The sequence below is a fragment of the Triticum urartu genome, chromosome 7A (genome assembly GCF_056163025.1).
Source record: "Triticum urartu cultivar PI428250 chromosome 7A, HENAU_Tu73, whole genome shotgun sequence".
Classification (NCBI taxonomy): Eukaryota; Viridiplantae; Streptophyta; class Magnoliopsida; order Poales; family Poaceae; genus Triticum; species Triticum urartu.
In genome coordinates, this window is record NC_141879.1 from 67,458,611 (window position 1) to 67,468,588 (window position 9,978).

The 9,978-nt window shown below is 50.6% G+C and overlaps 1 long non-coding RNA gene across 1 annotated transcript; it reads left to right on the forward strand.

Moving 5' to 3' along the window:
• Positions 1-7,484: 7,484 nt before the first annotated feature.
• On the forward strand, positions 7,485-9,579 carry LOC125521429 (uncharacterized). The gene is made up of 2 exons (XR_007289270.2): positions 7,485-9,016; positions 9,106-9,579. It is a non-coding gene; the product is annotated as an uncharacterized LOC125521429 (long non-coding RNA).
• Positions 9,580-9,978: the final 399 nt, after the last annotated feature.

Sequence of the window (9,978 nt, forward strand, 5' to 3'; positions counted from 1 at the left end):
TTTTTTTTGCTTTTCAAAGTAATAGTAGTAGCGCGGGGTATAAGACCCGCTACAGATAATTAGCAGTAGCGTTGTACTGCAACGCACGCTACAGATAACCATGTAGAGCAGTAACGCGTGTCAACACGCGCTACTGCTACAAGTTAGCTATGGCATCGTATCAGTAGCGCGGGCGCCCGCGCTACTGATACACCCAAAACCCGCACTACTGCTAGGCTTTTCCCTAGTAGTGATATTGCACTTGTATCACCATCTCTTCGCCGAACTAGTGCACCTATACAATTTACCACTGTATTGGGTGTGTTGGGGACACAAGAGACTCTTTGTTATTTGGTTGCAGGCTTGTTTGAGAGAGACCATCTTCATCCTACGCCTCCCACAGATTGATAAACCTTAGGTCATCCACTTGAGGGAAATTTGCTACTATCCTACAAACCTCTGCACTTGGAGGCCCAACAACGTCTACAAGAAGAAGTTTGCGTAGTAGACATCAATGGGCCACATGCATGTAGGGGTGCCCTCCCCCCCTCGGGCGGTCTCTATATCGAGCACTCATCCAGTTGCCCCGGTGGTATAGGGCGTTGTTCGGCACCGAGAGGGTGTACTCCACGGTGAATAACTACTTCTTCGTGTTAGTGCATGTCATCGCGAGATGACATACCAAGTCTAGGCTCGTTCTGTCATGGGATCACCCACCGAAGACTCTGTCTCGGGGACGGACGCAGCCGGTCCTCGACGCTCCCGCCTGTGTGTGTGGTTTGTGAGGCACGTGCCACGTCAAGGACGTGCATTGCTTATTCAATTAGCACACCACCCCTGCATGCATATGCATGGGCCACACGCATGTAGGGGTGCCCTCCCCCCCCTCAGGCGGTCTCTATATCGAGCACCCATCCGGTGGCCCCGACGGTATAGGGCGCTGTTCGCACCACGAGGGTGTATTCCACGGTGAATAATTGCTTCGCCGTGTTAGTGCATGTCATCGTGAGATGACAAACCAAGTCTAGGCTCGTTCTGTCACGGGATCACCCACCAAAGACTCTGTCTCAGGGACGGACGCAGCCGGTCCTCGACGTTCCCGCCCGTTTGTCTGGTTTGTGAGGCACGTGCCACGTCAAGGACGTGCGTTGCTTATTCAAATAGCACACCACCCCTGCATGCATATGCATGGGCCACACGCATGTAGGGGTGCCCTCCCCCCCCCTCGGGCGGTCTCTATATCGAGCACCCATCTGGTGGCCCCGGCGGTCTAGGGCGTTGTTCGGCACTGAGAGGGTGTACTCCACGGTAAATAACTGCTTCTCTGTGTTAGTGCATGTCATCATAAGATGACATACCAAGTCTAGGCTCGTTCTGTCACGGGATCACCCATCGAATACTCTGTCTCGAGGATGGACGCAGCCGGTTCTAGACGTTCCCGCCCGTGTGTGTGGTTTGTGAGGCACGTGCCACGTCAAGGACGGGCGTTGCTTATTCAAATAGCACACCACCCCTGCATGCATATGCATGGGCCACATGCATGTAGGGGTGCCCTCCCCCCTCGGGCGGTCTCCATATCGAGCACCCATCTGGTGGCCCCGGCGGTCTCGGGCGTTGTTCGGCACCGAGAGACTATACTCCACAGTGAATAACTGCTTCTCCGTGTTAGTGCATGTCATCGCGATGACAGAACAAGTCTAGGCTCGTTATGTCACGGGATCACCCACCGAAGACTCTGTCTCGGGGACGAACGCAGCCGGTCCTCGATGTTCCTGCCCATGTATTTGGTTTGTGAGGCACGTGCCACGTCAAGGACGTGCGTTCCTTATTCAAATAGCACACCATCCCTGCATGCATATGCATGGGCCACACGCATGTAGGGGTGGACCCCCCCCCCTTGGGCAGTCTCCGTATCGAGCACCCATCCGGTGGCCCCGGCGGTCTAGGGCGTTGTTCGGCACTGAGAGGGTGTACTCCATGGTGAAAAACTGCTTCTCCATGTTAGTGCATGTCATTGCGAGATGACAGACCAAGTCTAGGCTCGTTCTGTCACGGGATCACCTCAGGGACGGACAAAGCCGGTCCTAGACGTTCCCGCCCGTGTGTGTGGTTTGTGAGGCACGTGCCACGTCAAGGACGTGCGTTGCTTAATAAAAATAGCACGCCACCCCTGCATGCATATGCATGGGCCACACGCATGTAGGGGTGCCCTCCCCCCCCTCGGGCGATCTCTATATCAAGCACCCATCCGGTGGCCCCAACGGTCTAGGGCATTGTTCGTCACCGAGAGGGTGTAGTCCACGGTGAATAACTACTTATCCGTGTTAATGCATATCATCGCGAGATGATAGACCAAGTCTAGGCCCGTTCTTCGAGATAGTCTATGCGGGTTGAGAGGGAATGTGTCTGGTTTGTCCAGGAAGTGCGGGTCCTGTTGCTCCGTTGGCCTCAAAACTTCTTGTGCTCTTAAAGGAGGCCATCGCATGTATATGCATGTGCTATCCGGTGGCCCCTGAGGTCTAGGAAGTTGACCGTCACCGAGGGAGGGTGTAGGCCACGGTTAACAACTTCTTCTTCTCGTGTTTTTTACTTTACACTCTTAAAGCTCTCTCTCGGTGCCGGTCTAGAAAGTTGATCGCCACCGAGAGAGGGGGTAGGCCACGGTCAAAAACTGCTTCTTCTCATGTTTTTTACCTTACACTCTTTAAACTTCTCTCTCGGTGCTTGTCTAGAAATTTGACCGGCACCGAGAGAGGGGGTAGGCCACGGTCAACAACTGCTTCTTCTCATGTTTTTTACTTTACACTCTTTAAAGTTGAGTTTTGCACAAATCTAACCCAAAAAGCATATAAGACTATTCTGATAAGACGGTCTATTATGATAATATTATCAGAATAACTATTCTGATAAGACTTCCGCACTGCATGCTCAACGCGAGGGCACTGCACTTTCTTTATCTAGAGCACTGCATTACAGAGACTAGTGAACTTCGTGTCGTAAAAAACTATACGCAGTGTTTTTTTGGTACTGTTTTTGCTCTAGTTTTTTAACCGTTTATCGGAACGAGGCGTATAATATACCGTTGGAAAGCTATGGATTATGCGCAACTTCGCCATGTTGAACACTTTTCGAGATTCCTCACGGTTTAAGAGCAGTTTTGAAAATGGTGCGGCCCATGACGAGTGGCAGCGAGCGTTTTTTCGCGTTTTTTCTAAAACGCTCGTCGGAATGAAGCAAACGATACACCATTGGATAGATATCGTCGAGGCGCATCTTTTTCATAACTATTATTTTCTCTAATTCGTTACGGTTTATGAGCAGTTTCAAATTTACTAAATCGTGGAATTCTGTTTTTCAAAAAAATTCAAATTTTCGTTACTGTTTTCGCTCCAGTTTTCTAACCGTTTGTCGAAACAAGGCGTGTAATATGTCGTTGGAAAGCTATGGACAAGGCGCAACTTTCATATGCAGAAATGGTTTCGAGATTCCTTACAGTTTTAAGTTAATTTTGAAAATCGTGCGGGGGACGACGAGTGGCAGCAACCGTTTTTCGCGAAGTTTTTTACAAACCGGTTGTCGAAATGATTCAAATGATATGCCGTTGGAAAGATATCGACGAGACGCAACCTTTTCATGTAGAACACTCTCGCTAATTCCTTATAGTTTAAGAGCAGTTTTAAATTTACCGAAATGCGGACACTCTGTTTTTTCGCGACACCAAAATCGTCGTATGTACTGCATCAGTCAGAAAACCGCACTGCTTCATACTAACAACCGCACTTCATCAGACGAACAGGTACACTTCGTGATTTCTTTTTTGTGTGACGTAAATTTTTTCAAACGAGGTGAAGTGCACTTCATGTCGAGCGTTGATGAACCGCAATAGTATGAAAAGGGAACCTCGAGACTACCGTAAACGGGCCACGACACCGCACTTCATCAGAACGACAAGTGCACTGCATGATTTTTTTTTGTGATACATAAATTTTCCCAAACGAGATAGCAAATCGCACTTCTTTAGACTAAAACTCGCATTTCATCAGACGGACAAGTGCACTGCATGATTTTTTTATGTGACGTAAATTTTCCCAAACGAGGTAGCAAACCGCACTTTTTTAGACTAAAAACTGCACTGCATCAAATAGTGAAGCAAACTTCATGATTTTTTTGTTGGGCATAAGTGAACCGCCACACTACCGAAAATGAACCGCCACACTATCGAAAATGAACCACATGAGTGAACTCCTAAAACAAGATTTTTCTCGTGTTTTTTGAATTACGTGATGAGGCAAGAGAACTGCATTAGTTTTTTTACTTCTTTACTTTCTTTTTACAAATGCATTCGGACCACACCCTCGAGGCTAGTGTACTGCATTGTTTATTTTCTTTTTCTTTTTACATAGAAAACCACAAGTCTTCATACAATGAATTACATGGGATTTCTTTAAATAATTACAAACTAAATCTCGCCTTTCTGTATAAACACCCCAAAACAAAACAAAAATATAGCGAGCTGCCCCGAACGTGAGTAGTGAACCTCAAAAGTGAAAAAAATGGACTACCGGGTGAGACGAGTGCACTGCACCTTTTTTCTAGAACCTAGACGTGCAATTCAACTTGTTATTAGGCTTAACAAAACATGTACAGTGCACTTTATCTTCGTCTTCTCCCGCAAAAATGAGTTAATTGAACCGCATTGCACTAAATTTTTTTACAAAACGAAAAGCCATCCAAACTATCAGTCGTACGCACTGCAGCTTTTGTTGTTGGGGAATTAGACCCTGTTTCCTGGCGCGGCAGAGCCCGTCCTCGGCTTAGATGGAGCAGCAGGAGAAGGCGTGGCGTGGCCAGCGCCATGGATCTCACGGTGAACTGCAGAACAAAATCGAGCGGGCTTCAAAAAAATTCAAATGAACTTCAACCAGGGAGAAAACGCGAGCAAGAGCCATGGCGACACCGCTCGCCGATGGCCGCTGCATGTTGTGGAGGTAGGCGCACAGAAGTCAAAGGGGCGCGTCGGCGCGCCTGGGCCCGCGAAGGGGAGCAGCTGCGCACGGCGGCTGGGGGGAGGCCGCGCGCAGGATGGCCGCCGAATCGTCGTCCACGATGGCGCACTGCACCGCAACCATACGGCTGCCGAACCGCTCGCCCAGGCGATTGAACTGCACGTCTCGCCACCGTACAAGCGAGAGTTCATCGGAAGCCGTCGGTGCCGTGGGCCGAACTGCAAGGTCCCGTTGGTTGAGATGCACGCTTGCGTGGGCAGAACTGCACGCCCACGGGCAGAGTCAGCCATTGAGCCTGCCGAGCCGCGCCGCTCCTCACCCCTCCATGTGTGACCGAGGCAGAGGAGAAGAGGGCAGGGTGAGTCGCGTGGAGCCAGTTAACACTGGTAGAAAAAGGGCCTTTAGTCCCGGTTCGTAAGGGCCTTTAGTCCCGGTTCTGGAACCGGGACTAAAGGGTCGGTACTAATGTCCTGACCCTTTAGTCCCGGTTCAATCCAGAACCGGGACTAAAGGCCCTCCACGTGGCCGGTCCACCTTTAGTCCCGGTTGGTAACACCAACCGGTACTAAAGGAAATTTTCTGATTTTTTTTGAATTTTTTTTTTGAAATATTTTTTTGAATTTTTTTATTTCCAAATTTCTGAATTATTTTAACCTCTAATATCTAATCACCCCTCATCACTGCTCAATTTAATCTCTAATCACCCCTCATCATTCCAAATCATCTAACTTCTCGAACGGTCACCCATCCTCTCACTACTCCAGCCTGAGCACGCTTAACTTTCGGGTTCTATTCTCCCTCGTTTCCAAGTCTGCACTTGTTGTTTTCCTGACAATAGTAAGATGTCAATCCTATTAACCCTCAGGAATTTAGCTTGAGCATGAAGTCACATATTTTACTGTTTGAGTTTGAAACTATTGTTCTAAAAAACATTAATTTTTTAGTAACACTAATATTTCTTGAATAAGTAGTTTGACCATTGTTTGACCACAGTTTGACCATAGTTTGACCAGATTTGACCAAAATTCAAAAAAGGTGAAATAATTATTTAATAACACTAATATTCTTGAACAATTATTTAGTAACACTAATACTTCTTGAATAAGTAGCTTCACCATAGTTTGACCAGATTTACTGAAAATTTAAAAAAACTGAAATTTGAGCATAACTTTTTTTCCTTTTGGAATTTGAGGATTCTACAAATTTGCAAACAGGCCATAGGCCGTCTTCATTGGATGTAACTTTTCGAGTAGATGATTTTTCATATAAAAAACTTTTTAATCCGAGTTCGTATGCAAAAGTTATGCCCATTTTACAAATTCCAGAGAGATTTTGTAAATAAAGTCAAAATTCATATTTGTAAATTTTTCCAACAACTAGACCACATATCACATGGGAAACTTATTTTATTTTATTTTTATTGACATTTCCATCATTTTCTTTTGTTTTTTCTAAAACTGAAAAGGCGGTCAGGGGGGGTTGAAAATGGGACCTTTAGTACCGGTTCGTGCCATGAACCGGTACTAATGCCTCAAAGCCCATTAGTGCCGGTTGGTGGCACCAACCGGGACTAAAGGTCTAACCTTTAGTACCGGTTGGTGCCACCAACCGGGTCCAATGGGCATCGCACCCTTTAGTCCCGGTTCGTGGCACGAACCGGGACTAAAGGGCCCAGGTGAACCGGGACTAATGCCTTAGCCGCACGAACCGGGATAAATGCACCCATTGGTCCCGGTTTTGGACTGAACCGGGACTAATGGGCTTACCCGGCCTGGACCAAAGCCCCCTTTTCTACTAGTGTAATGCCTTGGGGGTGGGGGAGGGAGGCTCGCTGTCCTTGACGGAGGCTGTCGCAGCGCGTGGCCATCAACCCCTCCCTATAGATCGACCAAGGCAGGAGAGGTGGGGCGGATCTGGGGAGCAACACCCGTCGGTTGGTGGTTGGTGGCGTAGGAGGAATGGGGCCTGCGGCGACGCAGCAGGAGATCGAATGGATCCGGCAGCGGCGGCGCAAAAGAAGGTCTCTCGGGGGGCTCTGGATCCGGCCGACACAGCGCAGAAGGAGGTCACCGGGGCGGGGGGCTGTGGATCCGGGCACCGCGGCACTGAAGGAGGTCATCTGGGCGGCGGCGGCCTAGGGAGGGGCGGTGCAGCAGTGGTTTTGGGTGGCGGCGCGGTGGGATGTGATGGGGTGGCGGTGCGGCCGCGAGGAAGGGAGGCAGGGCGGCGATGCACGCCGGGATGCGGGGCGGCGGCGGTGCATGTGGAACATGGGGCGGGAGGTGGGGCGGCGACAGGCTGGCAAGAGGAGGTCGTGAGGAGCATGGGGAGAAAGCGGAGTGGGCTGGTTTCAAGATAAGGTGGGGGTTGGGTTTTTTCCTTCGTAGGTGGGTGTCTGATCCGGTATTATCAAAATAAGGTGAGGGATGTGTAGAATAAGGGTCTTATAACACTTCGGCCTTATTCTGATAACACCCCGACTAACCCACACAAAAAAAGAAACCCACCCCACCTCCACCCACTCCTCCCCCCGATCCCCTCCACCTTCTTCCTCCCACGCCCCAGCCCCCCGATCCACCAACCCGCCGTCGCGTCCCCTGGCCGGCGACCTCCCACCTCCCTCCCCTGCACCTCCCTCCCCTGCACCTCCGCGCCACCTCCACCCCCCTGCGCCGCCACACCACCTCGAACCACCTACCCTCCCCGCCCCACCTGCCCCCGCGCAGGCCAGCCACCGGATCCGCCCATCGCAGTCCTCCACAGCGACGCCCCCGCCGTTGGATACGACGCGCGCCGACGAGAAGCGTCGGATCCCGCGCTCGGGAGAGGGCTCAGGCCTCCTCCCCAACAGCTCCCGCCGCCATGTCCTCCCTGCTACCTCCCCTCCCCACACCATCAGATTCATCTCTCCATGGCGACGCTCGATCCAGCCAGGCCCGAGGGAGGAGAGCAGCCGGGTCTCTTCCTCCTCCCCGGCGAGGCCTGGGCGCCCCCCTCCTCCGGCGCGGACCAACCACCCCCGGATCCTGACCCTCGCCGCCACCACCTCCGCTCTACACCGCGGGTGGATCCGGGCCGCCACTGCCGGCGCCGCACCCCTGGCTCTCCCCCACCGGACTCCCCTCTACCCTCCTCTGAACTGTAGAACAGGCAGTGCGGGCAACTGTGGCGTGCAGTGCACCTCACCCCGGCGTGTAGCTCGACCCCTGCCCCGGCGTGCGGGCACCCTCGCGAGCAACATCGGTCAAGTTCATGCCTCCAAATCCTCCACTTTGTGACCCATCCCCATCCCCAGGCCCCCGGCTACGCCACCCATCCCTAGGCCAGCTCCGACCAGCGGCTCCTATGGAGATGCCGATGGCCACCAAACAACCATTGCCCCACCGGATCTTGGGGCGGCCGACGTTTCCCCCTACTGGTGCGCCACTTCCTCCTCTCCTAGTAGCTAGTCCCTGCGAGATCCATGATGGCTACAGCCCCCAAGTCGTTGTGTTGGTCCCCCATCCTGATGACCACGACCTTCACATCCCCTCTTCACTCTCTGTGCCTGCACCTTGATGGCCGGTGAGCAGCTCCATTAGCTCCACCATGGGTCGTTGACCATGCCATCGTAAGCAGTTAAGCACCGTGGGTGAGGCGCTATGCTGTAGTTCATTTGCCGCTGGAGTTCACTATTTAGTTTGCTTATTTTTCCTAAGTCGCCCGCCAACAGTCAAAAGAACTCAAAGTGCACTGCAGTCTGCTGTTGTTCAGTTTTGTTATTTTTGCGGAAACAAGAAAGGACCAACAAAAGAAAATAAGAAAGCTAGTGCACTGCACACCCGGATGAGACTAAAAGGAACATAAATGCAGTTCGTGCATCATCTTCCTCAAAAACTGATTTTGTGCAATTCTCTATTTTTTATTTTGGCTATGTTCAAGTACAGTGTGCTTCTTTTTTAGTGCAGTCCCAACTTCGTGAAGATGGCGTTCGTGTGTCCTACAGTTCCTACATGCTGGTGGAGCGATGCATTGGGCTGGATGCATGAGAGGTGTGTGATGGCTTGCCACTTGTTCCCTTGTGCTCTGTCTCTATTCTTGGTCAGTTGCGGTGTGTGAAGTGTCAGTGTTGTTTCTTCAGATAAGTGGCATGGAAGAAGCACTGGAGATCCTGTTGCACAGTTCAAAGACTACCATGACGGCACATCAGTGGCATGGAAGAGGTCATCAAGCCTAGCACAGCCACCGCGATGGCTGCTTCCGCTGGTCAATTTCTTATGTTCTTCCCATTCATGGCCTACCTTGCCCAGATTTTCTTCTGAATATTTTCTTGTTGCTATTCTGTGTAGCAATAGTGGTGGTGATTACTCCCTAGTTGCTAGTCAGTTCTCCACATCGAGCCTAGGGTCGCCATCCTGAATATTTTCTTCTGAATTGCAGTTCTCCCCACTTCTTGACGGGGTTCCGTTGCCATGGTGCTACAGTGCGCCTGGATTTTTTTAAGTTTCACTTTGTTCTTGGATATGTGAGAAAAAATGTAACAAATTGTAAAATAGATGCCGTTTGTGTGTATTGTGAAGTCCTTTGTATTTGAGAAGTTCGTTCAGCTGTGTAATGCCGTTCTTTTTGTTGCCGATTGGTCCAGTTCTTTTTGTTTTCCAAATTCCCAGGGATGAGAAATTGAACCTAATGCCGACGAGACAACAATCCACAAGTATCATGCGCATGCAGTTCCTTTTGTATATGCTCGCAATGCGGTGTGTGTATGTGTGCAGTACACCCCCATCGGCCATTTTGTGTGGCAGCTCATTACCCCCCATCGGTCATTTTGTGTGGCAGCTCATTACCCCTCTATGAAGTGCGTCGTCCCTCTATGAAGTGCGTCGTCTGTCTCAAAATTCAGTCGACCACATTAACGTTTGCAGTGCATTTGGTCCTCGGATGTGGTTCACTTTTGAGAGTGATGATGTTCACTTGCCCCCAACATGAAAATGCGAAAACAAAACAGCGAAAC